The following is a 27,670-nucleotide window of genomic DNA, read 5'->3' as shown; positions in this document are numbered from 1 at the left end:
TGCGTTTATCAGGATAAAGAGCACACCAGTAGAATAAAATTATGGGAAAGCTTTTCCTCTGTGGGATTAACTCTCCATTTCTAAAACTGTCTCCATTTTAACATGGCACCTGTGGAATTCTGCATGAGCTTCAATAACCAGAACACAAAAGGTAAATTTCTGAGCAGTGTTTTTTATGGCTTATGAGGTTACTTGACTATATAGATACTGAACTCATTATTTTACATGAAATGGCATAATTTTGACTGTGAAGCTAAGGCACTGCAATTAGAGAAAAGTCTGCACACAGCAGTGAAGGTGTTATTATGTTAAAATGAGTAACCTTAGGGCTTTCCAGGTGCTTGAGTGGTTAAGAATCTGCCTGCCAATGCAGAGACAGGGGTTCGATCCTTGCTTCGGGAACTAAGATCTCACACGCCTTGGGGCAACTAAGCCTGTGCACCACAGCTACTGAGTTTGTGCTCTAGAACCCACGAGCTGCAACGACTGAAGCCCGTGTGCCCCAGAGCCCACGCTCTGCAACACGAGAAGCCATGGCAGTGAGAAGCTCACACACCACAACCAGAGAGGAGCCCCCACTCACCGCAACTAAAGAAAAGCCGGGGAACAGCAATGAAGATCCAGCACAGCCAACATAAAGGCATACGTGAGCAAATCTTTAAAAAAGAACAGAAGATACAATGAGCAACCCTAAAGCAGGTTTTTAAAGAGTAAAGCAACTGAATCATCATCCTAAAAGGCACAATGTGGAAGAGATGGGCTGAAGGAGATATAGAGGAGAGGAGATTTTACCATGAACGGATAACAGAAGAAAAGATTTCCTGTCTCTGACTGTCTCACAAGAAATCAGATGGCACGAGGCACTGTTCAAATGGAGAAACACCAGAGGATGAGAAAAACTTAGACCCAAACAAGAAACAGAATCCAGGAAGGTGCTCCAGGCTATTGGATGCGACTCTGGGGAGCAGAGGACGGCCGGGTTATGGGTAAACCCCTAATTTTCAGCTACTCAGCATATAGTTATCTTTAGGGTATAAATGCCAATCACTTGCACAAGCCAACAAGATTTACAATGTTTTCCCCTCGTTCTACAAAGTCCTTGATGGGACTCTTCTGGATGGGAAAACAGGCCTTGGAAGCAGGGTAAGGTGGGGAGGAGGGGCTTTTCTATTAAAGTCAGACTTGAGAATTCTCAAGTCTATGACTTCCCCAGTGGTCCAGGGGCTAAGACTCCGTGCTCGCAATACAGGGTGCCCAGGGTTCGATCCCTGGTCAGGGAACTAGATCATGCATGCCACAACTAAAAGACCCCACACGCCACAATTAAGATCCAATATTCTGCAACTAAAACTCGGCGCAGCCAAATAAATATATAAATATTTTTTGAAAAAGATCAGATTCCCCTCAAAAACAAACAAACAAAAAAAAACACCTCAAGTCTGCAGCTCCTTAGTAATATAGAAGAGACTTAAGTGTACACTTTCTCATCTATAAAACAGAATTGCTGTGTGGACTAACAAATGCGGAAAGCACTTAGCACAGAGCCTGGCACATCAGAAGTGCTCAAAAAGGGTGCATGCCATCAGCATCGGACAAGCCCCAGTCACTTAAATTATAGCCCCTCACTGTGACAGCCCCTCAATCCATGTTTCAGTGAGAGAGGCAGAGGGCACATGTGGGAAGAACAAAACAAACAAAACCCTCCACGGTGCAGCTAAAAATAACAGGGGCAAGAACCAATAAAATACACGAAAAAATACGCCTTCCACGGAAGACTCCCAAAGCAAGCATGGCTGAGTACTAGGCACTTATTAATACATGTTATCACATTAGTAAGCTCAAAAGAAAAAATACAATTACTTTATTAGATGCTAAAAAGGGATCTGGCAAAATTCAACATGGATTCCTAATTTTTAAAAGACCCTTGGAAAAAGAACACTAGAAAAACACTTCCTAAAAAAAATACTTCCTTAACATAGATTTTAAATATATATGTTTTTCATATAGTTACCATGAGGACTGAAGCTGAGAGACCAGAGGCAGGAACAATATATGGGCCTATCTCTGCTGTTTATATAAAACTGGTCTGAAAAGCTGGGTGAAGTAATCAGAAAAAAATGATATGAAAAGCTGAAAGGAGGAGACAAAGCTATCCCATTTGCAGGTGTGTGACTGTGTTCTAGAACTCAAGAGAATGAACCAAAAAGCTAGTGGAGTCATTAAGAAAATATTAAATACACGAAAATCAAAAGTTTCCTTAATGCAAACGCTAACCAATAGTTAAGTATAACTGGAAAGTAAGGAGAGATGCCTGCTGCATTCAAGTAGGAAATGGCTTCCCAATTAACTTCAAAGTGCTTCAGAAAAAAAATGGGACCGAATTTTAATAATTGCTGAATGCAGGAAATTAATATATATGGGGCTGCACTAAACTCTTCCACATTTCTGTAGGTTTTAAGATTTTCTTCTAGGGAAAAAAGAATAAAGAAGAGGACGACACCCAACAGGATATTAACATGTATTCTAAAGCTGAAGTAATGAAAATACTTTGTTGTTGGGAAGAGAATAAACAAAGAGATCAGTGGAAGGGAACAGAGTCCAAAATTAGGCCGAGTATAGGGAACCGCCCCTTGTGGTCCAGTGGCTATGAATCCACCTTACAATGCAGGCAACATGGGTTCAATTTCCGGTTGGGGATCTTAACTCCACAGGCTGTGGAGCAACTGAGCCCGAGCTCTGCGACTACCGAGCCTGCATACCCCAACTAAGACCAAATAAATAAGTAAATAAACATTAAAAACAATTAGGCCAAGTATAAATAAGAATTTACTGTATGTAAGAAATAGATAAATTAATTAACACATAGCATCAGAAAACTGGCTAGCTATTTGAACAAAAACAATGATGAATCTCCATCTCATTCCTTACTCAAAGTAAATTTCAGACGGATTAAAGATTTAAATAGAAAAAAGAAAGCCATAAAAGTATCACAAGAAAATATGGACAATTTAAAAAGTAGTCTTCTGGTGGGGAAGGGCTTTCTAAGCATCACACCAAATCAGAACCCACAGAGGAACTGACTGAAACACATAAAAATCAAAAACTTCCATAAAGTAAATAATAAAACAGAAATTTAGAAGTATCCAAATAGATTTAAAGATTTTAACAACTAAAATGAAAAGTATTTATGATATGATAAAATGTCAAAACTTTAATATGCAAAGAGTTATTACAAATCAATAGAAAAAAACTTCAAAATAAAAATTGGCAGAGGACATTAATAGGCAATTCACAGAAAAAGGAGTGGTGAAAAAACATAAACAGGTATTTAATTTTACTACTAATCAGATAAATAAAAATACCAACCATACTGAAAGAATGAGAAAAAGTGGTGAGACCTAGGGTTGAGAAATACAGGGAAAAGGCACTCTAAATGTACTGAATGAAAACTACTAGTGATTTTCATTTTTAGAGAGCAGTTTCATAATAGGTATTACATTCTTAATATGTATACCTTTCAGAAGAACTATACAAAAAAGATCTTCACGACCTAGATAACCACAATGGTGTGATCACTCACTAGAGTCAGACATCCTGGAATGCAAAGTCAAGTGGGCTGTAGGAAGAATCACTACAAAGCCAGTGGAGGTGATGGAATTCCAGTTGAGCTCTTTCAAATCCTAAAAGATGATACTGTAGTGTTGCACTCAATATGCCAGCAAATTTGGAAAACTCAGCAGTGACCACAGGACTGGAAAAGGTCAGTTTTCATTCCAATCCCAAAGAAAGGGAATGCCAAAGAATGCTCAAACTACCGCACAATTGCACTCATCTCACATGCTTGTAAAGTAATGCTCAAAATTCTCTAATCCAGGCTTCAACAGTACATGAACCACGAACTTCCAGATGTTCAAGCCGGATTTAGAAAAGGCAGAGGAACCAGAGGTCAAATTGCCAACATCCAATGGATCACTGAAAAGGCAAGAGAGTTCCAGAAAAGCATCTACTTCTGCTTTATTGACTACGCCAAAGCCTTTCACTGTATGGATCACAACAAACTGTGGAAAATTCTGAAAGAGATGAGAATACCAGACTACCTGACCTGCCTCCTGAGAAATCTGTATGTAGGTCAGGAAGCAACACTTAAAACTGGACATGTAACAGTCTGGTTCCAAATCAGGAAAGGAGTATGTCAAGGCTATATATTGTCACCCTGCTTATTTAACTTATATGCAGAGTACATCATGAGAAATGCTAGGCTGGATGAAGCACAAGCCGGAATCAAGATTGCTGGGAGAAATATCAATAACCTCAGATATGTAGATGACACCACCCTTATAGCGTAAAGCAAAGAAGAACTAAAGAGCCTCTTGATGAAGGTAAAAGAGGAGAGTGAAAACGTTGGCTTAAAACTCAACATTCAGAAAACTAAGATCATCGGGTCCCATCACTTCATGGCAAATAGATGGGGAAACAGTGGAAACAGTGACACAATTTATTCTCTTGGGCTCCAAAATCACTGCAGAGTTGGACTAAAAAGAAAGCTGAATGCCGAAGGATTGATGCTTTTGAACTGTGGTGTTGGAGAAGACTCTTGAGAGTCCCTTGGACTGCAAGGAGATCAAACCAGTCCATTCTAAAGGAAATCAGTCCTGAACATTCATTGGAAGGACCGATGTTGAAGCTGAAACTCCAATACTTTGGTAACTTGATGTGAAGAACTGACTCAAAGGAAAAGACCCTGATGTTGGGAAAGACTGAAGGCAGGAGAAGAAGGAGAAGGCAGAGAATGAGATGGTTGGATGGTATCACCGACTTGCTGGACATGAGTTTGAATAAGCTCCAGGAGTCGGTGATAGACAGGGAAGCCTGGCATGCTGCCGTCCATGGGGTCACAAGGAGGAAGACACAACAGAGCGACTGAACTGAACCGATACCTTTTGAAAGTATAATCCCACTTTTAGAAATTTATGTAAGAAGACAGAGCAGTGCGTATAGGGAACTGATTAATAAATATCTTATTTATATAAGAAGCAATGTATAGTTTCTAGAAGGAATGATGTAGATCTATACATATAAATTGAGAAAATACAATAATTATAGTATACGTCCATTTTAGTTAACATTCCTCACATTCAGTTTTCATACAAACAGAAAATCATTTCAACAAATTTTTACAGCGGTCATTGCTGGGAAGCGGAATTCCACCTTATTCTTATTGTTTTAAGTTTTTTTGTATTGCTTACATTAAAAACATTTATTTTTCTTACCAAAAAATATATTCCCATTTTCAGAGATTTTTTTTAATAGTGATAATTATTAAAGCTAGGAGATCACCATTTTATTTTTTCTAGTTTTGAAAATTCTTAAGTTAAAAAATAAACAATTTGTTGTAAAAGAAACAGGCTGAGCAGAAATCAGAAGGCTATACAATAGGTGCATGAAAAGATGCTCAACATCATTAATCGTTAGAGAAATACAACATGGATGGGCTTGGAGTGTGTTATGCTAAGTGAAATAAGCCAAAGACAAATACTGTGTGGTATCATTTAGATGTGGAATTGAAAATATACAACTGACTCATGAATATAACAAAACAGAAGCAGACTCATAGATATAGAGAACAAATGAGAGGTTACCAGTGGGGGTAGGCAGTATAGGGGGAGGGGATTAAGAGCTACAAGCAAATATAAAATCAGCTACAAGCATATACTGTGCAACAACTATATTTTATAACTTTAAAAACTGTGACTCACCATACTGTACGCCTGTAAATCAACTAAACTTCAATTTAAAAAATCAGAGGGCTATAGTCACTAAAGAGCACTTAGTTTAAAAGTATGGTTTAAATGAGGGAAAAAAAGGTCCATCAAACTATTAATAATCCTAAGCCCACTCATATAACTGAAACAAAGGGTAAAAATCAGACAAAATAAGTTAGAATCTCAGAATAGTGGAGCTGAATGCACTATGTCCATTTCACAGGCTCTAAGAGATGAGATATGAAAAACAGAAAGCTCTTTTAAGCCAAACACATTCCCTTCAATTAGAATGAGTATAGATGCCAAAAGCTGAATATTATACCAAACCAAACCAGACTCATGTTCTCCTCCGCAAAAGTGCTACTTAACAGCTCCTTAAAGAAATCAAGGAGAAGCTTAAACAATATTGAAATGTCAAACATCTCCCTCACATGTTAAAATCACTGTTCAACTTTTAAAAAATGTTATGAAAATGGTCAATTTGACTCTGTAATGAATGTTTTAACAAAAAACATTTTATCTCACTTTACAAGGTAGAATGAAACATGATATACAGCTGAAAAATACCAGATAGGCACTCAACAGGGTGGCAACCCACTCCACTATTTTTGCCTGGAGAATTCCATGGACAGAGCATCCTGGTAGGCTACAGTCTGTGGGGTCGTAGAGAGTCGGATATGACTGAGTGACTAACACTTTTCACTTAACAGGAAAGGAAAGCAGATAACTAATAAAAAGAGGCCCAAACCAATCAGTAACAAGGAAATGTAAATCAAACCACAGTGAGATACTATTTCACAGTCACCAGAGTAGCAAAAATTATAAATCTGACAATATCAAGTGCTGTGATCAGAGTGATCAGAACAATTAAACACCGCTGGTGGGAGGGCAGCTTGGTCCATCTACTTCGGCAGAGTTGGCTTTACAAAGCAAAGCTGGAGAATGCACGTTCCCTGTGGCAGAGTCTACAAACAGACCTTAGATCAGCAGTTCTCTAAGTACGGTCTGGGACTCAGGGGATCCTTTTTGGAGGTATGTGAGGTCAAAACTATTTTCAAAATAGTTCGAAGATGTTGTTTCCTATTTCACTCTCATTCTCACTTAACTATGAAAGTGTCTTCACTAGTATGTGATACTGTAACAAATTTGAATGCAGAAGCAGATTCAAGAAACCAGTTTTCATAAAGTCAGTAAAGAGTTGTGATAAAAATGTAAAACGATGCCATATTTTTCATTAATCTTTTTTGTTTCAGAAGCTGTAGTTTTCCTTTCAGGAAAATTTTAATATTTAGTTTACTATTTTATTGTAAAATTATTATTTTAATAAATTGATAAATAAACATTTCTATTTTAATTTGTAAATATTAATAGCTATAACCCACCAGAAGACATGCCTTTAGCATGAATATTTGTACCCCCTCAAAAAAATCCGATCAAACAAAAAATTGGTTACTACCACAAATATCTATCAACATACATGCACCCACAGTAATACAATGGAACACTACATACACATCAATGGAAATGAATGAATTACAGATATACACAACAGTAAGAAAAGAGAATACAGTTAATACGATTCCACGTACATAAAGCTCAGAACACACAACTCTAAACAATACACTGTTCAGGGAGACAAATACTCAAGCAAATGACAGAAAGAATTCTGTACTGAGGGTAGCAGTTACCTCTGACGGGGACGGAAAAGGATGCGACAGAGAAGAACACACAAGGAACTCCGAATGATTAAATTCTTTTTCTTAAATCTGGGTGTTTGCTGTAAAATGATCGATACAGTATATCTTTTCTAAATATTCTTATATATCTATATTCAGTAGAATACTCAATATTCAATACGAATAACTAGAGATCACTCTGGTTCAAGACCTAGGAAAAGATGAAGCAGATCTAAATGCTAAAAATGGGGCCAAGAGGTCTGGATGCATTCACTCACTACATGTTTCTTAAGCATCCACCAGGCACTACTATTCTTAAGGGATTTTTCAAGGGAAACAAAATACACAGAATTCCCTCCCTTACGCGGCTCACAGGAAGAGAAGCTGGACTTCCACTTCACAGGAGAATGGAGAAGCTGCAGCAGATCGGCACTCCTGCCAAGAACAATGGGAAGAGCTGGCTGGGACACAGGAATGGTCTGTTTTAAAGTAGTAGAGAGCATCCAGAGGGGCCACAAGAAGAGAATCTTGAGAAGGGAGTTGACTTTTGCAGTAAATTACAGATTCTGAATATGGGCAGGAGGCAGAGAATCTGGGCTTTGTGTCAGACACCAGCAAAATGGAGGCTTCAAATCTTCAAAACTGCCTGGTTTTCTCTAAGGATGTTTGCTGAATACTGAGGGTGAGTGAGGCAGTCAAGAGCTAAGCAGAAATCTCCTGAAAAGCAGTTTTGTTACATAAAGAATGTGAGCTCTACAGGGAAAAGGGTTCTGAGAACACATAAGTGTTTCTGGAAAACCCTGGAGGGCTTGGGAGAACCAGAAGTTAGTAAATCTGAGCCTCAGCAGAGTTGCAAATTCAACTTCCATCTAGTACAGTTGCTGATTGGGTTAAGGTCATCAGCCCAGCAGAGGGAAAAGGGATCCTGTCTGGAGAAGAGTATCATCACCTGGAGCTCCTACAATTACTTTCGTATGCAAAGCCTGACGTTACTAGATGTGGTGAAAGACAGGACCACACACCCCTGGAAACTAACAGCGGGGTAAAAACAGGCTGACAGAGACCCAGAGATGATCCAGATGTTAAGTGGCAGCTGAAAAACACCTAAAAATAACAATAATTAATCTGGTTTTAAAAAATCAGGAGAAAGGTAGGAAAAGGGAGATGAAAAGATGGAGAATTTTACCATAGGACTGCAGACCTATACATAAGCTCCTATACAGAGACTTGTGAGTTACGTATCTCCTCCAATCATGAGACTTGTATATTCAACAGCTTGGGAAAGTCCCTTAGTCGTGTCCAACTCTGCGACTCCATGGACTGTATATTCAGCTGCTTACTGGCTGGCAGTTCCCCTTTGAAGTATCAATAGCATCTCAAACTCAACATGTTCAAAAACCAAACTCTCCTCAGTAAACTTCCTCCCTTCCACTGTTCACAGTCCATTCTATAAAGCAAACAAGAAATCCAGGAGTGACCTACATTAGCTCTCCCTCCCCTGCTTTCACAACCCAACCATTACCAAGTGCTGTCGACAATGCCTCCAAAGGGTTCTCAAATCCATTTCTTCCCACTGTCACCAACACCAACCAAGTCTAAGACACCACAACCTACTTCTGCAACAGCCTCCTAACCAAGCTACCTACACTCTTGCTTCCCTTCAACTTCTTTACCTTGTGGTTACAGAGATCTTTTGATTATATCTGGTGTCCCTCAGCTTCAACTAATATGTCTCCCAACCAGGCCAGTGGTGCTAGTGGTTAAGAACCCGCCTGCCAGTGGAGGAGATGCAGGAGACTTGGGTTTGATCCCTGGGTTGGAAAGATCCCCTGGAGAAGGGAATGGCTACCTACTCCAGTATTCTTCCCTAGAAAATCCCATGGACAAAGGAGCCTGGCGAATTACAGTCCTTGAGGGAGCAGAGAGTCAGACATGACTAAGCAACTGAGCATAACCAGATTCAGTGAGGACACTGCCAATGCTATTTGAGCTCACCATAGCAATCCAAGCGCCTGCCTCCAATGTGGGAGACCCGGGTTCAATCCCTGGTTCGGGAAGATCCCCTGGAGAAAGAAATGGCAATCCACTCCAGTATTCTTGCCTGGAGAAGCCCATGGACGGAGAAGCCTAGTAGGTTACAGTCCACGGGGTCGCAAAGAGTTGGACATGACTGAGCGACTTCACCTCACCTCACCTCACCTAGCAATCCAGGCACCTAACAGAGTGTCCAGCACATAGCCCTGGACATACTGTTGAATGAGTGAACATACTTTCTAGAGTTCTGCCCTTGAAAACTGAGTGGGAATTTCTGTACCGACTACTTGATCATTCACAGACCCAATTCACCAAGGAGTGTCAATTTCAGGGAAGCAAAAAATAAAAAAGTATAAGTAAAGTCTCTTAGTGGCTGACTTTAGAATAAAGAATACAATAACTGGTTTTAGATTAAACCAGCTCTAGACTGCCGTGTTTAGTAGCTCAGTGTGTCCAAATCTGCAACCCCAAGGATCGTAGCCTGCCAGCCCCTCTGTCCATGGGGATTCTCCAGATAAGAATACTGGAGTGGGTTGCCATGCCCTCCCTCCAGGGGTTCTTCCCAATCCAGGGATCGAACCCCAGTCTCCCATACTGCAGGCGTATTCTTTACCATCTGAGCCTCCAGGGAAGCCCATGAATACTGGAGTGGATAACCTATCCCTTCTCCAGGGGATTTTCCCAACCCAGGAATTGAACCGGGGTCTCCTGCATTGCAGGTAGATTCTTTACTAGCTGAGCTACCAGGGAAGCCCAGTTCTAGATTAAAGCTGCCAGAATCAGACAGAGAAGTATCTTTGTGTGGACCATCTTTCCAATTCTCTTAGGTATATATGACCACTGGAACTGCTGGGTCATATGGTAAATTTATGTTCAGCTTCTTAAGAAACTGCCAAAGTATTTCCCCAAGTGGTTGTGCCATTATGCATTCCCACCAGCAGTGTCTGAGGTTCCTGTTTTCTCAACAACCTCACAAACATTCATTACTGCCTACCTTTTTGATTATGGCCATTTTCGAGAGTATGAAGTGGTATCTCATTATGGTTTTAATTTGCATTTCCTTAATGACTAATTTATGTTTCCCCAATGACTAATGTGCTTATAATGATGAGTATCTTTTCACGTACTTATTTACCATATCTTTAGTGAAACGTCTATTCAGATATTTTGCCCATTTAAAAATTGATTGTCTGTCTTAAGTTAGGCAGGAGAAACATCAACAACCACAAATATGCAGATGATACCACTCAAATGGCAGAAAGTAAAGAGGAAGTAAAGAACCTCTTGATGAAGGTGAAGGAGGAGAGTGAAAAAGCTGGCTTAAAACTAAATATTAAAAACTAAGATCACGGCATCCGGCCCCAACATTTCAAGGCAAACAGAAGGAAAAACGGTGGAAGCAGTGACAGATTTCCTCTTCTTGAGCTCTAAAATCACTGCAGGAAAGCCTGGAAACCCACTCCAGTATTCTTGCCTGGAAAATCTCATGGACAGAGGAGCCTAAGGGCTACAGTCCATGGGGTCACAAAGAGTCAGACACAACTGAGCAATTGAGCACAGACAGTGTGTTGAAAAGCAGACACATTACTTTGCCAACAAAGGTAAGTATAGTCAAGGCTATGGTCTTTCCAGTGGCCACACACAGTTGTGAGAGCTGGACTGTAAAGAAGGCAGAGCATCAAAGGATTGATGCCTTCGAACTGTGGTGCTGCAGAAGACTTCTAAGAGTCCTCTGGACTGCAAGGAGATCAAACTAGTCAATCCTAAAAGGAAATCAACCCTGAATTGGAAGGACTGATGCTGAAGCTCCAATACTTTGGTCATCTGACACGAACAGCTGACTCGTTGGAAAAGACCCTGATACTGGGAAAGATTGAGGGCTGAAGGAGAAGAGGGCGTCAGAGGATGAGATGGCTGGATGGCATCAGTGATGCAATGGCCATAAACTTGGGCAAACTTCAGCAGATGGTGAGGGACAGGGAGGCCTGGCATGCCGCAGTCCATGGGGCTGCGAAGAGTCGGACACGACTGGGCAACTGAACAACAAGTTTTTAGTATATTCTGGATAAGTCTTTTCTCTGACAGTGGACTTTTAATCACAATAAAGGAATTCAGAAGAGACTTGAAAATATCTTCTATGTGCTGAAGAGAAAACAACTTTGAATTCAGAACTATATGCACATATAAAAAACATTTTAGAATGAGAATTAATTAAAACATTTTCTGGTAACAAAACCTGAGTTTACTACCAAAAGACCCTCCTATATGTATATTACTTTTATCTACCGCTATGTAACAATACAAATGGCTTTAAATGACACATGTTTATTATCTCACAGTTTCTATGTGTTAGAAACTCAGCAGCAGCTGAGCTGGGTGGTCCTAGCTCTGGGTCTCTCAGGAGGCTGCAGTTGGGATGTTGGCCAAGGTGCAATCTTCCTGACCAGCCTCTGCTTTCTTTCCAGGTGGCTCGTTCACAAGTATTGGCTGATGGTGACAAGTGGCCTTGGTTCCTCTCCCAGGGCTGACTGATAACCTCAGGACATGGCAGCTAAGCTGGCTTCTTCACAGAGCGAGCAGGTCCAAGAAAAAGCAAGGCAATGGTGCCATGTATTTTATGACTTAGCCTCAGAAGTCACGCTCCATCATTTTGGTGACATCCTAATGGTTACACAGGTTGGCCCTGTTCAGTGTGGGAGGGATACTAAGAGTGTGAATCCCTGACAGGGTGAATCACTGGGCACCTTGGAGGCTGGCTTGAACCTCAGTATACCTTCTTAAGGACATACTATACAAACAAGAAAATGGTACTAGAAGATCAAGGTCAAGGACAGAAATAGAAATGATGAACAAAGAAAACAGCAAAAAATGTGGATAATTTAAACAAACTGCTAATATGAGACGAGGATGACTATGTTTAATTCACCAATGGTAAATACAACATGAATGGTAAGAGGGACTGCCTGAAGTCAGAGCATGTTTTTAAGGTCCCTGAATTGTTTCAGAGGAAAATGGAAACTAACTAACGTTAAACTCCTAAGTGTACACTTTCATATTTTGAGAGTAATCACCAAGAAACTGAAAACTGAAAGTCTGAGAGTCTCTAGGACAGCAAGATCAAACCAGTCAATCCTAAAGGAAATTAACCCTAAATATGCATTGGAAGGACTGATGCTGAAGCTGAAGCTCCAATACTTTGGCCACTTGATGCTGACTCACTGGAAAAGACTCTGATGCTGGGAAAGACTGAGGGCAGGAGGAGAAGGGGGTGATAAAGGATGAGATGGTTGGATGGCATCATCAATTCAATGGATATGAGTTTGAGGAAATTCCAGGAGACAGTGAAGGACGGGGAAGCCTGGTGCGCTGTAGGGTCCATGGGGTCACAAAGAGGCAGACATGACTAAGTGACTGAACAACAACAAATCTTTCAAATTGCTAGTTTAAATGGATTGTGAGAAAAAAAGAATCAATTTATCCAGTTCAAAAGGAAATAGGAAATGGGTTTCACAAAGGAAATACAGGGGAAAAGAAATCATAATAGAAATCAGAAATACTCAGAACCAAACATCAACTGAAACATTATATATCAACTTTGTTATTGCTACTAAAGAGGTTCTTAGAGGAAATTTTATCTTCTTGTTGCTTTTCAGAGGAAACAAAGTGGTTATATTAGATAAGAAATGCCAAAATTAATGAAGTAAGCAGCCAGTAAGAGGTTAAAAAAAAACCAACCCCCCCCCAAAAAAACTCAACCCAAATCAACCAACCGAACAAAACACTAGTGAAACAAACCAAATATATCTAAAAGTAAGAAAATGATAAAGCAAATTTCATAAAATAGAAAATAAACATATATGACCTAACAGACTAATAAAATTCATAAACCAGATTCATTTTTTAACAGGACATACTCCAGACAAAGCAGAGATTTATGAGTATGCCACAAACCACTTTATGCAAATAAAGCTGAAAACTTAGATGAAAACGGCAGATCCCTAAAAAATATAACATACCAGAAATGACTAAGGAAGCTAGAGAAAAGCTGAATGGCTATGTAAACACTAAAGACATTGAGCAGTGATTTTAACTCTTCTGAAAAAGAAAACACCAGGTCCAGATAATTTTTAGAGGCAAATTCTATCAGCTATTCAAGGGAGAGATAATATTCATCTGCACGCATTCTTCCAGAGGATCAAAAACAGAGAACACTTTCCAATCTATTTCATAAAATTTACATATCGTTAATACCCAAGAAAGAAAAATTATTTGTAAAGCAGTATTAGCTGAGGTAGTACAGAATTTGTGACGGAACAGAGAGATAGACAAATGTAATGTACCAGAGTGCCCAGAAACAATCACAATTATACAGAAATTTGACAGAAGAAAAAGACAGCATTTCATTAACTGGGAAAAGAAAACACTATGAAACAAACAAACAAAAAACCAGATCCACACCTCACACCATGTATAAAAATAATCTCCACGTGGATTAAATACTTCAATGTGAAGTGCAAAATTGTAAGAGAAATATGGGAGAGTATCTTTCAAACTCTGAAGGATGGATTTCTCAAAAAAGACACTGAAAAACATCCAGAAATTCCATTATAGTAAAATTAGGAATTTCTGTTCATCAGGAGATACCACAGAGTGAAAACACAAATCATGAACTTGGAGAAAATATTTGAGACTCATAATACTGACAAAGGACCTAGAATATAAAGAACTCCTGTAGTTCACGATGAAAAACCCTGACAAATCAACAGCAACGTGGGCAAAAGACATGAACAGATGTTTCATGTTTCCAGAAGAGGAAACAGTGATGGCTAATAAATACACAGAAATATGCTCACCCTCATTATGAATCAGAGAAATGCAAACTGAAATCAAAATATCATTTTACACCCACAAAACTGGCAACACTCAATGTGGGTGACGATGCAGGGCAACAGGAATTCATACGCCGCCAGTGGGAGTTCCATCACTCAGGAGGCTATCGGGCATCATCTTATGAAGCCAAACATGAGCGAAACCCACGATCCAGCACTTTCCTTCCTTCTGCCCTGTGTACCCGGAGACACGCACAACCATGTGCATAGCACTCACTGGTTATGTGACCTTGTGCGAGCCACTTCATCTTCCTATGCCCCTGTTTCTTCATCTGCAAAACATGGATTGTAATACCAACTCTTGGGCTAGTTGTCAGGATTCATATATATAAAAGCACTAAGAACAGTGCCTGGCCCGTAGTAAGCTCCCTATAAGCTATCTGGGCTTGGGTGGATGGGTGGTGGTACTGTTTACTGAAATGAGGGAGTTAGGGGAAAGTTTTGGGGTGAATAGAAAAGCCAGGACATTGTTAGAGTTTGAGGCAGTTTGAATATCCAAGTAGAAACAGTAAGTAAACAGCTGGCTATGAGTCTTGAGCTCAATGGAAAGCTTAGACTAGAGATATGGATTTAGGAGGCATGGCATAAAGAAGACATACAAAGCAATGGGAACGGGTGAGATCTTCAGGAGGAAGATTCAAATAAGAAAGAAGGCCAAGGGACTTCCCTGGCAGTCCAGTGGCTAAGAGCCACGGGTTCAGTGGTTCAGCGCTCACTGCAGCGGGCTTGAACTCGATCTCTACCAGGAAACTAGGATCCCGCATGCCCCGTAGCAAATAAACAAATGAAAGAATGAATGTAAGCTCTATATGAGATTAAAAGAAAAGAAAAAAGAAGGCCAAGGATAGAATCCTGGGTATTCTGATGCATGAAAGTCTGGCAGAGAAGGAAGGTCCAGTAAAGGGGTCGGCGAAGCTGCCAGTGAGGGAGGAAAAGGATGCACCTGCATGAGCCTAGGGAAGAAAGCGCTTAAGAAATTGTCCAACGCTGCCGAGAAGCAGAGTAAGCCGAGGAGAGAAAACCGATCACTGTGTTTAGCAAAACGAAGAATCCTGGTGATCCCAATAGGCATTTCAGTGGAGTAGTAAAAACAAAAGCATGACGTACCCTTTCTCATGAGAAATATAAGCAGTTGTAGCTGGAGGGGAGGACAGAGGAGAAAGTTTTGAGCTGGAGAAAGCACCCTGGCACCCGGTCCCCTTCCTGACCAGTGTGTGAGTCTTTAACAATGCACATGTTCTAGCATGCAGCTGCTTGTGAAAAGTGTTGGGGCCGAGTGGCCTCACCTGAGGTTCCCTGTGGCTCTCAGAGTTCCCCTGGGGACAGAGGAAATAAGTTTCATCTGAGAGTGTGGGGAAGCGAGGTGACTGGAGACTTGAAAAGGAATAAACCAACTGAATAGAAAAGATGTATTTTGAAGTAGCTCTGGTGAGGCTCTAGAATTATATACGAGAAAAATGGCATACCACACGAGTACCCAGAAAGTTTCAATTTCTGTCCTTCCATATCATTATCCCAGGGTCACTGGACTATTTTTGAAATCACAGAGATGAGGAGCTGATCTGAATCTCCTCTGCAATGAGACTTGACTGATAAAGGGAATAACACATGAGAAAGAAGCCTTGAACTCTGCACAGTTCAAAAGAAGCACAGTAACAGCAGGAGGCTGAAACCAGAGATCGATGTTCTCGTCCCCAATTGTGGAGGCATGCACAGCTTCCCATGATCTGAAGAGCCAGGAAGGGGACACCCAGCTGCTTTCCCGACTCCTTTCCTTTCTCATTCGCCTTCTCTTTCCTGTACTTCCCCTCTCCCGACATCCAGCCTGACAGATTCTTAGAGTGTTTAAACAAACAAAAAACTGTGTAATCTGGATTCAAGATGGCTTTCTCTACAAAGAAAACATTTTAAATAATAGATCACGTTAAGGGCTGAAACAGCTCACCATTTCACCTTCAAACACATGTATGCTAAATACTGTAGACCCAGCTGGCTTCTTTTTTTCCAGAGAAAATAACATTTTTCTTTACTGTCTCTGTCTATCCCACTCCAAGGCGGGGTCCACCTTTGGCTCCAGAAAAAACAGCTGCTCTTATAGGTGAGGTCTGAGGATAATCCTTGGGCATTCTTGATGAAGGGCTTCACAGAGGAGAATCACCATTATCTAAAGGTTTGAAATCACAGGGCTTCAAAGAAGAATACTCCCCATGTTAGAGCTTTCTCTTCACAGAACTTCCACCTTGAAAAGAAAAATGCTGGGATGCAAATGAGCATCTTTCCACTGTTTCCATGCCTCCCCTGTGGGATCACAATACCTGAAGCACACACTTTAAACCTAAGATCAGAATTTAGCTTTACCTCAGAAATGTTATAAAATCAAATTAGCTTGGTCTCATAGTAATAGAGCCCAACATACTGGAGCGTGAAGTCAAGTGGGCCTTAGGAAGCATTACTACAAACAAAGAATTCCAGCTGAAAGTGTGTTAGTCATTCATGTCCAATTCTTCGTGACCCCATGGACTATAAACTGCCAGGTTCCTCTACCCATAGAGTTCTCTGGGCAAGAGTACTGGAGTGGGTAGCCACTCCCTTCTCCAGGGGATCTTTCGGACCCACGGATAGAATTCGGGTCTCCTGCACTGCAGGAAGATTCTTTACCATCTGAGCCACCTCCTAAAAGATGATGCTGTTACAGTGCTGCACTCAATATGGAAATTTGGAAAATTTGGGAAACTCAGCAGTGGTCACAGGACTGGAAAAGGTTGGTTTTCACTCCAATCCCAAAGAAGTGCAATGCCAAAGAATGTTCAAACTACTGTACAACTGTGCTCATTTCACATGCTAGCAAGGTTATGCTCAAAGACCTGCAAGCTAGGCTTCAGCAGTATGTGAACCAAGAACTTCCAGATGTACAAGCTGGGTTTAGAAAAGGCAGAGAAACCCGAGATCAAATTGCCAACATTCACTGGATTATGGAGAAAGCAAGGGAATTCCAGAAAAACATCTACTACCGCTTCACTGACCAAACTAAAGCCTTTGACTGTGTGGATCACAACAAACTGTGGAATATTCTTATCCTACCTGAATATCCATCTTACCTGCCTCCTGAGAAACCTGTATGCAGGTCAAGAACCAACAGTTAGAACCAGTCTTGAAATAACGAACTGGTTCCAATTTGGGAAAAAAGTACGTCAAGGCTGTATATTGTCACCCTGCTTATTTAACATATGCAGAGCACACCATGTGAAATGCTAGGCTGGATAAATCATAAGCTGGAATCAAGACCGCCGGGGGAAACATCAACAACCTCAGATAGGCAGATACCACTCTAATGGCAGAAAGTGAAGAGGAACTAAAGAGCTTCCTGATAAAGGTGAAAGAGGAGAGTGAAAAAGCTGGCTTAAAACTCAACATTTAAAGAACAAGATCATGGCATCTGGTCCCATCCCTTCATGGCAAATAGATGGGGCAAAAGTAGAAGCAGTGACAGATTTTATTTTATTGGGCTTCAAAATCACTGCGAATGGAGATTGCAGCCATGAAATTAAGACACTTGCTCCTTGGAAGAAAAGCGTGACAAACCTAGGCAGCATATGGAAAAGCAGAGATTATTACTTTGCTGACAAAGGTCCGTCTAGTTAAAGCTTTGGTTTTTCCAGTAGACATGTATGCATATGAAAGTTGGACCATAAAGAAGGCTGAGGGCCAAAGAACTGATGCTTTTGAATTGTGGTGCTGGAGAAGATTCTTGAGAGTCCCTTGGACTGCAAGATCAAACCATTCAATCCTAAAGGAAATTAACCCTGAATATTCTCTGGAAGAACTGATGCTGAAGCTAAAGCTCCAATAGTTTGGCCACCTGATTCAAAGAGCCAATTCATTAGAAAAGACCCTGATGCTGGGAAAGATTGAAGGCAAAAGAGGAAGGGGTCAGCAGAGGATGAGATGGTTAGATAACATCACCAACTCAATGGACAGGAATTTGAGCAAACTCTGGGAGACAGTGGAGGACAGAGTGCTGAAGTCCATGGGCTGCAAAGAGTCAGATACAACCTAAGGACTAAATATCAAGAAATGACAAAGTAATTACAAATGTTGGGTGACAAGAAGGCAATCAGGGCCAGACTCTTTCCAACAACTAGTTTCAAAGGAAGAACTGCAATCAATTTTTTAAAACTTCGTTGTATCTTTTTTAGTACTCTCTCACTCTCTAATTCTTCTATGGGCTCCCAATAAAAACAGTGAGAGAGAACAGACTTGTGGTTGCCAAGGGCTGGCAGGGGCAGGCAGACTGGGAGTCTGGGGTCAGCAGATACAAATAATTCCAATAGAGAATGGATAAGCAACAAGGTCTTACTGTACAGCACAGGGAATTATATTCAACACCCTGTGGAAAACAATAGAAAAAGAATATCAGAAAGAATGTATATACACAGCAACAATCATTTCACTATACAGTATAAACTAATGCAACACTGTAAATCAATTATACTTCGATTAAATAAAATTTCTAAAAAGGGGTTATTTTATAACGCCTTCAGGATTGTTTATATCTAAAATGGTATCTTTGACTCCTTCCTCTCTAAATTTATTGCCTATAAAATTTTAAGAGTCTTACTCAGCTTTATACAATAGATGCACAAGTCTCAGAAAATGTACTTTTGTGTGTGTGCATAAAATAATTTCACCAGTGACAACCTCAGATATGCCTTATTTTCATCTGTGTTTGTGTTACTTTCCTAGGGCTGACATAAATTACCACAAACTTGGTGACTTAAAACAAAACAACAGAAGTCTGATCTCTCAAAGTTCAGATGCCAAGAAGTCTAGATTCCAGGTGCTGGCGGAGCTGCACCCCCTCTGAAGTCCATGGGAGCACCCGTCCTTAGCCCCACGGCTCCTGGGGGCTGCTGGCAGGCCCTGGCATGCCTTGGCTTGCAGACACACCACCCCAATCTCTGCCTCCTGTCCTCACATAACCTTTTCCTTTGTGTCCATCTCTCCTCTTTCAAATTTCCCTCTACTTTCTAAGGATACCAGAAGATCCTCTCTCCACATCAGGCCACATTCACGGGTACCCAGAGTAGTACACTGACGTATCGTTTCAGGGGCCACCATTCACCCAGTGACACAGGTTAATCTCCATTTGGCTGGGCTCCTAAAATAAAGTATGCTTGCCCTTCACGTCATTTGTCACGTTCTTCCAAGAATCCAACCTGACTTGGGAAAAGCTACTACTGACAGGAAGTCAATAGAGAATCCCTTGATGCTGCGAATGCTCACTTCCTAAGCTATCGATTTTCAATTCAAATAAGGGTTTTTCTGTGGGAAGAAAATGTAGCCTATTGGATCTCCACTTTCATATCTGGTAGAGATTTCAAGTGGGAGTTCATTTACTGTTCTAGTGGAATTGGAATAGGGTCATTTCTATTATCACTATGACCCACACTTTAGATATTCCTGTTTTTCTTTTCTAACTTTTTATTTTTGAAAATTCAGTCACATAGCTTTCAAAGAGGGTGATGTAGTTAAAGACCAAATTAGCCAAGGGAAACAACATGGTTTGGTGACCAGCAACCGATGTGACATGTGGAAGGCTAAGATGACCTGTAATGCTAAGAAAAGCCATTCTCAAGGTCTTTGCTGATGGATGAGCAAGAAAGTAGACACAACTAATGCAATTTGGCACTAATATTGCAACTGATTATGCATTGGTGTTTTCCTAACACATACATATACTCTTTTTTAAACATTCTTTTCCATTATGGTTTATCCTAGGAGACTGGATATAGTTCCCTGTACTAGAGGGTAGGATCATGTTGCTTCCTAATTCTAAATGTAACAGTCTGCAGCTACCAACCCCAAATTCTCAATCCAGCCCTCTCCCGCCCCTCCTCCCCATGGCAATCACAAGTCTGATCTCTACAGACATTCTTATTTTTCTCCCTGAGTTTAAAACCATGGATTTAGTCCCTACCCCCCACTCACCCAGGAAGAAGTGATTTTCCAACAGGGAGAACTAAGATTCCATCTAACTAAGCTATACTCTCCTCTTGGCAAGTGGTAACTACTTTAGCTCCCTTCCCCACTGTCCTGCCTTTCCTCAGCCATCCTTTACTCCAGGTCATGCAAATCACATGTGTGTGTGTGTGTTTGTGTGTGTGTGGTATGAGTGTGAATGTGTGTGAGTGTTTTATGAGTGTGTATATACGGTGTGTGCATGTATACGCATATGTCTGTGTGTATATGGTGTGTATGTGTGTGCTTACTGACTCCACTGTACTTCCTGATTGCCTGCTGCACTACGAGGACTCGTATTCACTTGTATTTTCTATTCAGAGGCTGACAGAATTTCTTTAAATCTTGGCTGTAAACACACACAGGGAAGAATAACAGCAGACACAGCACTTATTCTGCCATGCCCTGTTCTAAATGCTCTACGTATATTAACTTACTCAATCCTTGTTCTATGAACAATACTATTATCCAGGTTTTACAGATGAGCAAACTGAGAGAGGGGAGGAGAGATGAGTAGATGGTGGGACCAGAATGTGAGCCCGGCAAGTGGGCTCCCGGGTCCGTGGTCTTGGATGCCATGCAAGGCTGCCGGGGAGACAACACGCCAAGATGCCTGGCTAGTCCAGGTGGGGTGGTTACGGGTGAGGATTTAAAGATGCTTTTCCACATATCCTACAGTTCCTATAATGATCATATACTAATTTTATAACCGGAAAATACTCTTTCAAGTAGGAAAAAGTTATCTGTTTGCGAGGGTACAACATAGTAACTAGCAAAGAACACGATGAGCCAGGCACTGCAGTATGTGACTTCCACACACCAATTTTATCCCCAAAACAGTTATAATTTTCCTCTTATACAGAAGAAAACAGATGTGCAGAAAAGTTAAACAGCCTGCTGAAGGTCACACAGCCAGTGGGTAACAGCCAGGATGGTCTGTATTCTAAACTAGGTTACACTGCCTAAATTAGATATAAAACTTTGGTGCTAAATTCCAGTATGACTCGCTGCTTTAGACTGCACAAAATGCGAGAAAATGCTTCACATCCTGTGACCCAAACCAGATAAAGAGACAATTAAAAATCTTCCCTTGCTTCTGTGTCTACTGCTGCTCATTTTTTTCATCCGAAATACTACCTCCTCTCCTGACTTCCCACCACTGGGTGAGCTTTTGTGCTTCGCGGAGGTCCACACTGCTTCCACTTCTTAAAGCACACATCATCAGCTTCTTCCCGGAATTACAGTCAACCCACACCCAATGCATCTGAAGGACAAGGATTCTGTCCTACTCTTACTTGAATCTCTCCAATTCCTAGCACAGCAGTCTGCAAGAAAACAGGAAATGTTTGTTTAATTGTAATCTTAACCATTTATCACTCAATGTAAATATATTTAAAGAGAAGATTTTAATGGGAGAAAAAAAATCTGCTTCACCATACTAAGTATTAAAAAGCCCATGTGTTTTCATTCTAATAGACACCTTAATTGGACAACACTGGCCCAGATTAGAGGGCATTTAAATTACCCCTTTCTAAACACTGTCACAAATGAGAATATTCTCTCCCTTGCCACCGGGTGAGCTGGGCATGTTGCCAAAACTTTTTCTAGTGAGGTCGTGTAGTTAATTTCTTAATCTGTTAGCATTTTCTTGCATCTTATTAAATGTAAAGAGAATTGGACTTTCTTTGTTTGTGTGAAAGTGGGGTAATCTTTCTATGTCAGCCTCAGAGGGACAGAATCATCATTGAACAACTGCCATCTTTTACCTATCAGATTAGTAAATAACCTAATCCCCTAAAAAGAGAGACAGACAGAAAGACACACATACACATCCCTGTAACAATGTGGGAAAGGCTGGGGGGGAAGTGGGCACTTGTTTGTGCCCACAAATCCATACACGCCTATCTAAGGAGAGCATTTTAGTCATCTCCACCCACTTTGCTGACCCCGATGCTGGGAAAGATTGAGGACAGGAGAAGAAGGGATGAGATGGTTGGATGGCATCACTGACTCAATGGACATGAGTTTGGTCAAACTCTGGGAGACAGGGAAGGACAGGGAAGCCTGGAATGCTGCAGTCCATGGTATTTCAAAGAGTCAGGCATGACTGAGTGACTGAACAACAGCACCCCACTTTGCAAGTACATACATACTCTTTAGGCTCCCCTGGTGGCTCAGAGGGTAAAGAATCTGTCTGCAACACAGGAGACCTGGGGGTTTGATTTCCAGGTCAAGAAGATCTCCTGGAGAAGGGAACAGCTACCCACTCCAGTATTCTTGCTTGGAGAATTCCACAGACAGAGGTGCCTGGCAGTTTACAGTCCATGAGGTCACAAACAGTCAGACACGACTGAGCAACTAACACTTACTTACTTCCTTACTTTATATACTCTTTCACTCAGCATTTCTATTCAGGGATTTATTCTACAGATATATGTTGTTTCTAATAGAAGTAGACTGGAAAACATAAAATTAGCATCAACAGGAGATTAGGTAAACACATCGTGATATATCTCTAGGATGGACAACCATGCAGCTATAAAACCAAATGACAACAGGGACTTCCCTGATGGTCCAGTGTCAGACTCTGCACCTCAGTGCAGGGGGCCCGGGTTTGATCCTTGGTCAGGGAACTAGATTCCATACGCTGCAACCAAAACCCAGGGCAGCCAAATAAATAAATAAATATTTACAAACAAAAGATGACTTTCTCTTTGTACTGATATGATAAGATCTCCAAGATAAACTGTTAAGTAAAAACGGGTACAGAACAGTATATACCTTTTTGACACTTATGGAAAGCAGGAGGGAAATGAATTATACATGTATATTTGCTAGTTTATGGATAAAGTAACTCTGGGAGAATCAACAAACAGTAGTTTCCAGAATGGGGCAGGGATAAAAGCTGGGAAATGCACAGGAAGAGGAATTTTAGAAATCTTATAACAGCTGTCTAGTAGGCACAAACATCAAATGGTCCCGATTAGGAAGAAAAAGGACTCTAATCAAGAAATGTCTGCATAAAAGGGGGAACTCCATGCAATAAACAGTATAAGTGAGAGGTCAGAGAAACCTGACGATATCACAAAGGCATTTTATTCTGCTAATAAGAGAAAAAGGAAAGCAATGAGAAATTCTGGGGTACAAACCATAATAATAAAGAAATACTCCAAAAAACGGAAATAATCCAAACATGAGGAAGTACGACATCATCTTAAGTAACTGATAAAATTACTGAAGAAGACGACTTGTGGTCTTTATCCTAGAAGCATTCTCCCTTGAATAAAGAAAATGTAATCTTAGTACTGCAAGTACTTAGAATTGTGGGGCTATAGTCACAATGTTTACAAAATGACAAATGTTATTTATGGTTTTTCAACTTCAAAGTGGGAGGGAAAAAAAACTGACTAAAGGTAATGCCATTAGTGAAAAGCATAATTGAAACATTTAAAGTTATAAATGTTAGCAACAACAAAAAAAAACCCCTGAAAATATATTCAATACTTTCCAAATGCAGGAGGAAGGAAGAAGAAAGAACATAAAGTGCTATACATTAGGTTCTCATATTTCACACTGGAAAGTCAATGGATCTTTTATAATTGAACAAAAAGAGGTAAAAACAAATGTGGAGTCAGGTCCCACGGGAAGAGCCCTCCCCAGCTGAGGGACCAATTCTTAGTTCATCTAAGCCAAGGAAACTAGTCTTATTCCAAGTGGAATAGAGACTAAATGGCAAAAAGAACTGTCAATAAATCTTAACCTGTAATGAATAACAACCATATTGTTAACTGGGCTTCCCTGGTGGCTCAGATGGTAAAGAATCCGCCTGCAGTGCATGAGACCCAGGTTCAGTCCCTACGTTGGGAAGATCCCCTGGAGAAGGCAACGGCTACCCACTCCAGTATTCTGGCCTGGAGAATTCCATGGACAGAAGGAGCCTGGTGGGCTACAGTCCATGGGGTCACAAAGAGTCGGACACGACTGAGCGACTTTCACATTCATATTGTTAATGCAGTGTAGGATGAGTAATTATGTTACTATTACTTAAGTTTTTCAGCATAAAATAAATGCAATGAAGGACAAATAAATTTAAAACCTCTGAAAATTTTAACTACAGTTGAAACTACCAATATGAAATCATGATTGCTTTTAAAGGAAACTAAAAGTATTGCTTAGTTCTGGCCATTGAAAGAATCATCTCAGTAGCAGTCATACAGATTTCAGTGTCTCAATATCATTTCTCATTCAAAGCAAAGTAACTGATTCTAAGTATGGGACAGAAAAAGCACAAAATGAGCCCAGAAAATCTTGTCATGCCAAAAGCAAAGAAGGTACCATATCTTCCTTGGTACCGTGGGGTCACAGCCAACGACTTGGAAGCCACCGTGAAAGAGACCACAATAGCCAAAGAGGTGACATCTGGACACCCCAATGAACGGCGGTGACAACAGACTGGAAAACATTAAATAAACAGAAAGCCCCGAGATCACAACACACACCTGACAGCTCTGAAGGCAGCTAGGGAACTAACTTATTCTGAAAACAGGGACGTGGCGGGAAAGAGTCAGGCCTTTTGTCATTTACAGCACAATCGCTAATTTTGCTTCCTCGTGGGTAGACAACAGCTGTCAACTCCTGTAATCACATCCTCAGTAGCCATCACACACCAACATCCAGAGGCAGAAAAGAAGACTTCCTTTCTTAGGTCTCTTTCTTTTAATTTTTATTTGTATCAAAATAGCTCAGATGGTAAAGAATTTACCTGCAATACAGGAGACCCCGGTTCAATCTCTTGGTCCGGAGGATCCTCTGGAGAAGGGAATGGCAACCCACTCCAGTATTCCTGCCTGGAGAATCCCATGGACAGAGGAGCCTGGTGGGTTACAGTCCGAGGGGTCGCAAGGAGTCACACACGACTGACGGACTAACGCTACTACGACTAACAGGTGTACATTATTTAAAAGAGCAAATGGTGCTACAAGGCTTAATTAACAAAACCATTTCCTCCTTTAATCCCTCTTCACTTTCCAGAGACACTCCCTTTTCAATTCTCCTGGTATTTACTTTCAACTTTCTATTTCTAAAGATAGATACAAGTATTCTATATAAAGCTTATATCTATCTAAGTTTTCCAATTTCAGACATTATCTGCTGAGTCCCTCCTACACGAGATTAAAATTTAGCTCTCTGACACCCCACAAAGACACACACATCACCCTTCCTTCATCCCCCACAACAGTTACATGGTGGTATATTAATAAATCAATATTTAGTACTTACATGATTATGACTATTGTTCTGATATTTTATCCTGTTCAGTCATGTGGTATGCTATGACTATATATTTTTTCTTATATAACTTCAACATTTGGAGGAGACTGCTTTTTTCTTTTTTTAAAAATTCTCAAACAGAACTCGTAAGATTCCTCTCAGCATAATCAATCACATGATATACTACACGTAGTCTCTGAGTCCCACTTATCCTAGAAGACACACCTCCTGGAACCTAGGGTCAGTCTGACCTGGGCCAGTTGCAAAGCTGTCATCCTGGGACTTTTCCTCACCAATACCTTGAGGGTTCCCCACATAGCCTGCGTCATACTCCTTTTTTCCCTGAATTCCAGGTCTTTCTCTTTCGTACTTTACTCTCTAGTTTTGAAAGATCACATCCTCTAGGTGTTCTAAGAAAAGGCAGACAGCAAGTGTGTCTTTTGAGACTTTGCATTTCTGAAAATATTTTACTTTCACTCTTGACTGACAGTATGGCTGAGGACAGAATCAGGTTGGAAATATTCCATCAGGCTTTAGATGGCACTGATTTATTGTGCTTTGCTTTCTAGTGCTGCTGTTAGGCAGCTTGATGCTACCTGTTTTAGACCCTTTTTATATGACCTTTCTCTACAGAAGATTTTAAATCTGCTGTCAACGTCCTCAAATTTCACAATAATGTAGTTTGTTGAGGGTTTTATTCATTCTAAAGACCATGACTTTTGAGAAAATCTTGCATTATTTCTGTAACAATGTCCTGTCCTGTTGGCCAGCTATTGGACTTTCTAGATATTCTTTAATTTTCTAATTTTTTTCTGTCTTATTGTCTCCCTCTTTGACTGTGTTACTTTCCAGATTTCCTCACCTTCAACTTACAACTTCACTTAGTGATAGCTTTAATCCTTGAGAGCATTCCTAAACAGTCTGCTGATACAGCATCCTGTTCTTATTTACTCGATGAAATACCTCTTTGAGGAATTTGATTTTTGAGGAGCAGGCTTTCTTTAAATATCTGGAGATACTTGAGTTCTGGTTAAATTACTGGTTTTTCCAGTAGTCATGTACAGATGTGAGAGTTGGACCATAAAGAAGGCTGAGTGCCAAAGAATTGATGCTTTTGAACTGTGGTGCTAGCAAAGACTCTTGAGAATCCCTCGGACTGCAAGGAGATCAAACTAGTCGATCCTAAAGGAAATCAACCCTGAATATTATTTTAAAGGACTGATGCTGAAGCTCCAATACTTTGGCCACCTGATGTGAAAAGCTGACTCAATGGAAAAATTCTGATGCTGGGAAAGACTGAAGGCAAAAAGCAGAGGAGGGAGGCAGAGGACGAGATGGTTAGATAGCATCACCGACTCAAAGGACATGAATCTGAGCAAACTCTGGGACACAGTGAAGAACAGAGGAGCCTGGCATGCTGCAGTTCATGGGGTCGCAGAGTGGGACACGACTTAGCGATGGTAAAGAATCCACCCGCAATGCGGGAGACCTGGATTCGATCCTTGGGTTGGGAAGATCCCCTGGAGAAGGGAAGGGCTACCCACTTCAGTATTCTGGCCTAGAGAATTCCATGGACTGTGGGGTCGCAGAGTCGGACATGACTGAGCTACTTTCACTTTACTTTCCCCCAGACTGGACTTTCACACACATATTCTGTTTCAATTTCTCCAGATCCTAAACTTCCCATGTCTGGCAGGAATGGGAAAGCAGTAGCGACCTGAAAGGGTGGGATGGGGATCTGGGTGCTAACTGCCATGTTTCAGACTTTCAACCAGTATTTCTGTTTTCACCCCAAAGTATATCCCACAGTCAGAGTTTCCTAAAACTTATTGTAGAACATTGTCTAGTTGTGGTTGAAAACTGGCTTGCTTCTCATTAGCCCCCCTCCATTGTAAATACTCAGAGCAAAGACACTGAAACCTAAGTCCCTTATCACCTATGCAGTTACTTTTCAGTTTTCGTAATTTTATAAGTAAAATTCTGGCCCACTGTTACCTACTCTGCCTTTCTCTTCATCCTC

General features: G+C 40.8%; 1 protein-coding gene across 7 annotated transcripts in view; it reads right to left on the bottom strand.

The window, feature by feature from the left end:
• Positions 1-27,670, bottom strand: part of PACS1 (phosphofurin acidic cluster sorting protein 1) — a 144,385-nt gene that overhangs the window by 43,223 nt on the left and 73,492 nt on the right. The window contains exon 1 of one of the 7 annotated variants that reach the window (XM_060404097.1): positions 584-27,670. The exons of the other annotated variants lie outside the window; for them this stretch is intronic. The gene's annotated coding sequence lies outside the window, so the exon portion shown is untranslated. The remainder of the gene's footprint in view (positions 1-583) is intronic. 7 annotated transcript variants of the gene reach the window in all.

This window comes from Ovis aries, chromosome 21 (genome assembly GCF_016772045.2).
Source record: "Ovis aries strain OAR_USU_Benz2616 breed Rambouillet chromosome 21, ARS-UI_Ramb_v3.0, whole genome shotgun sequence".
In the NCBI taxonomy this organism is placed as follows: domain Eukaryota; kingdom Metazoa; phylum Chordata; class Mammalia; order Artiodactyla; family Bovidae; genus Ovis; species Ovis aries.
This window is presented reverse-complemented; position numbering and strand designations above follow the sequence as displayed.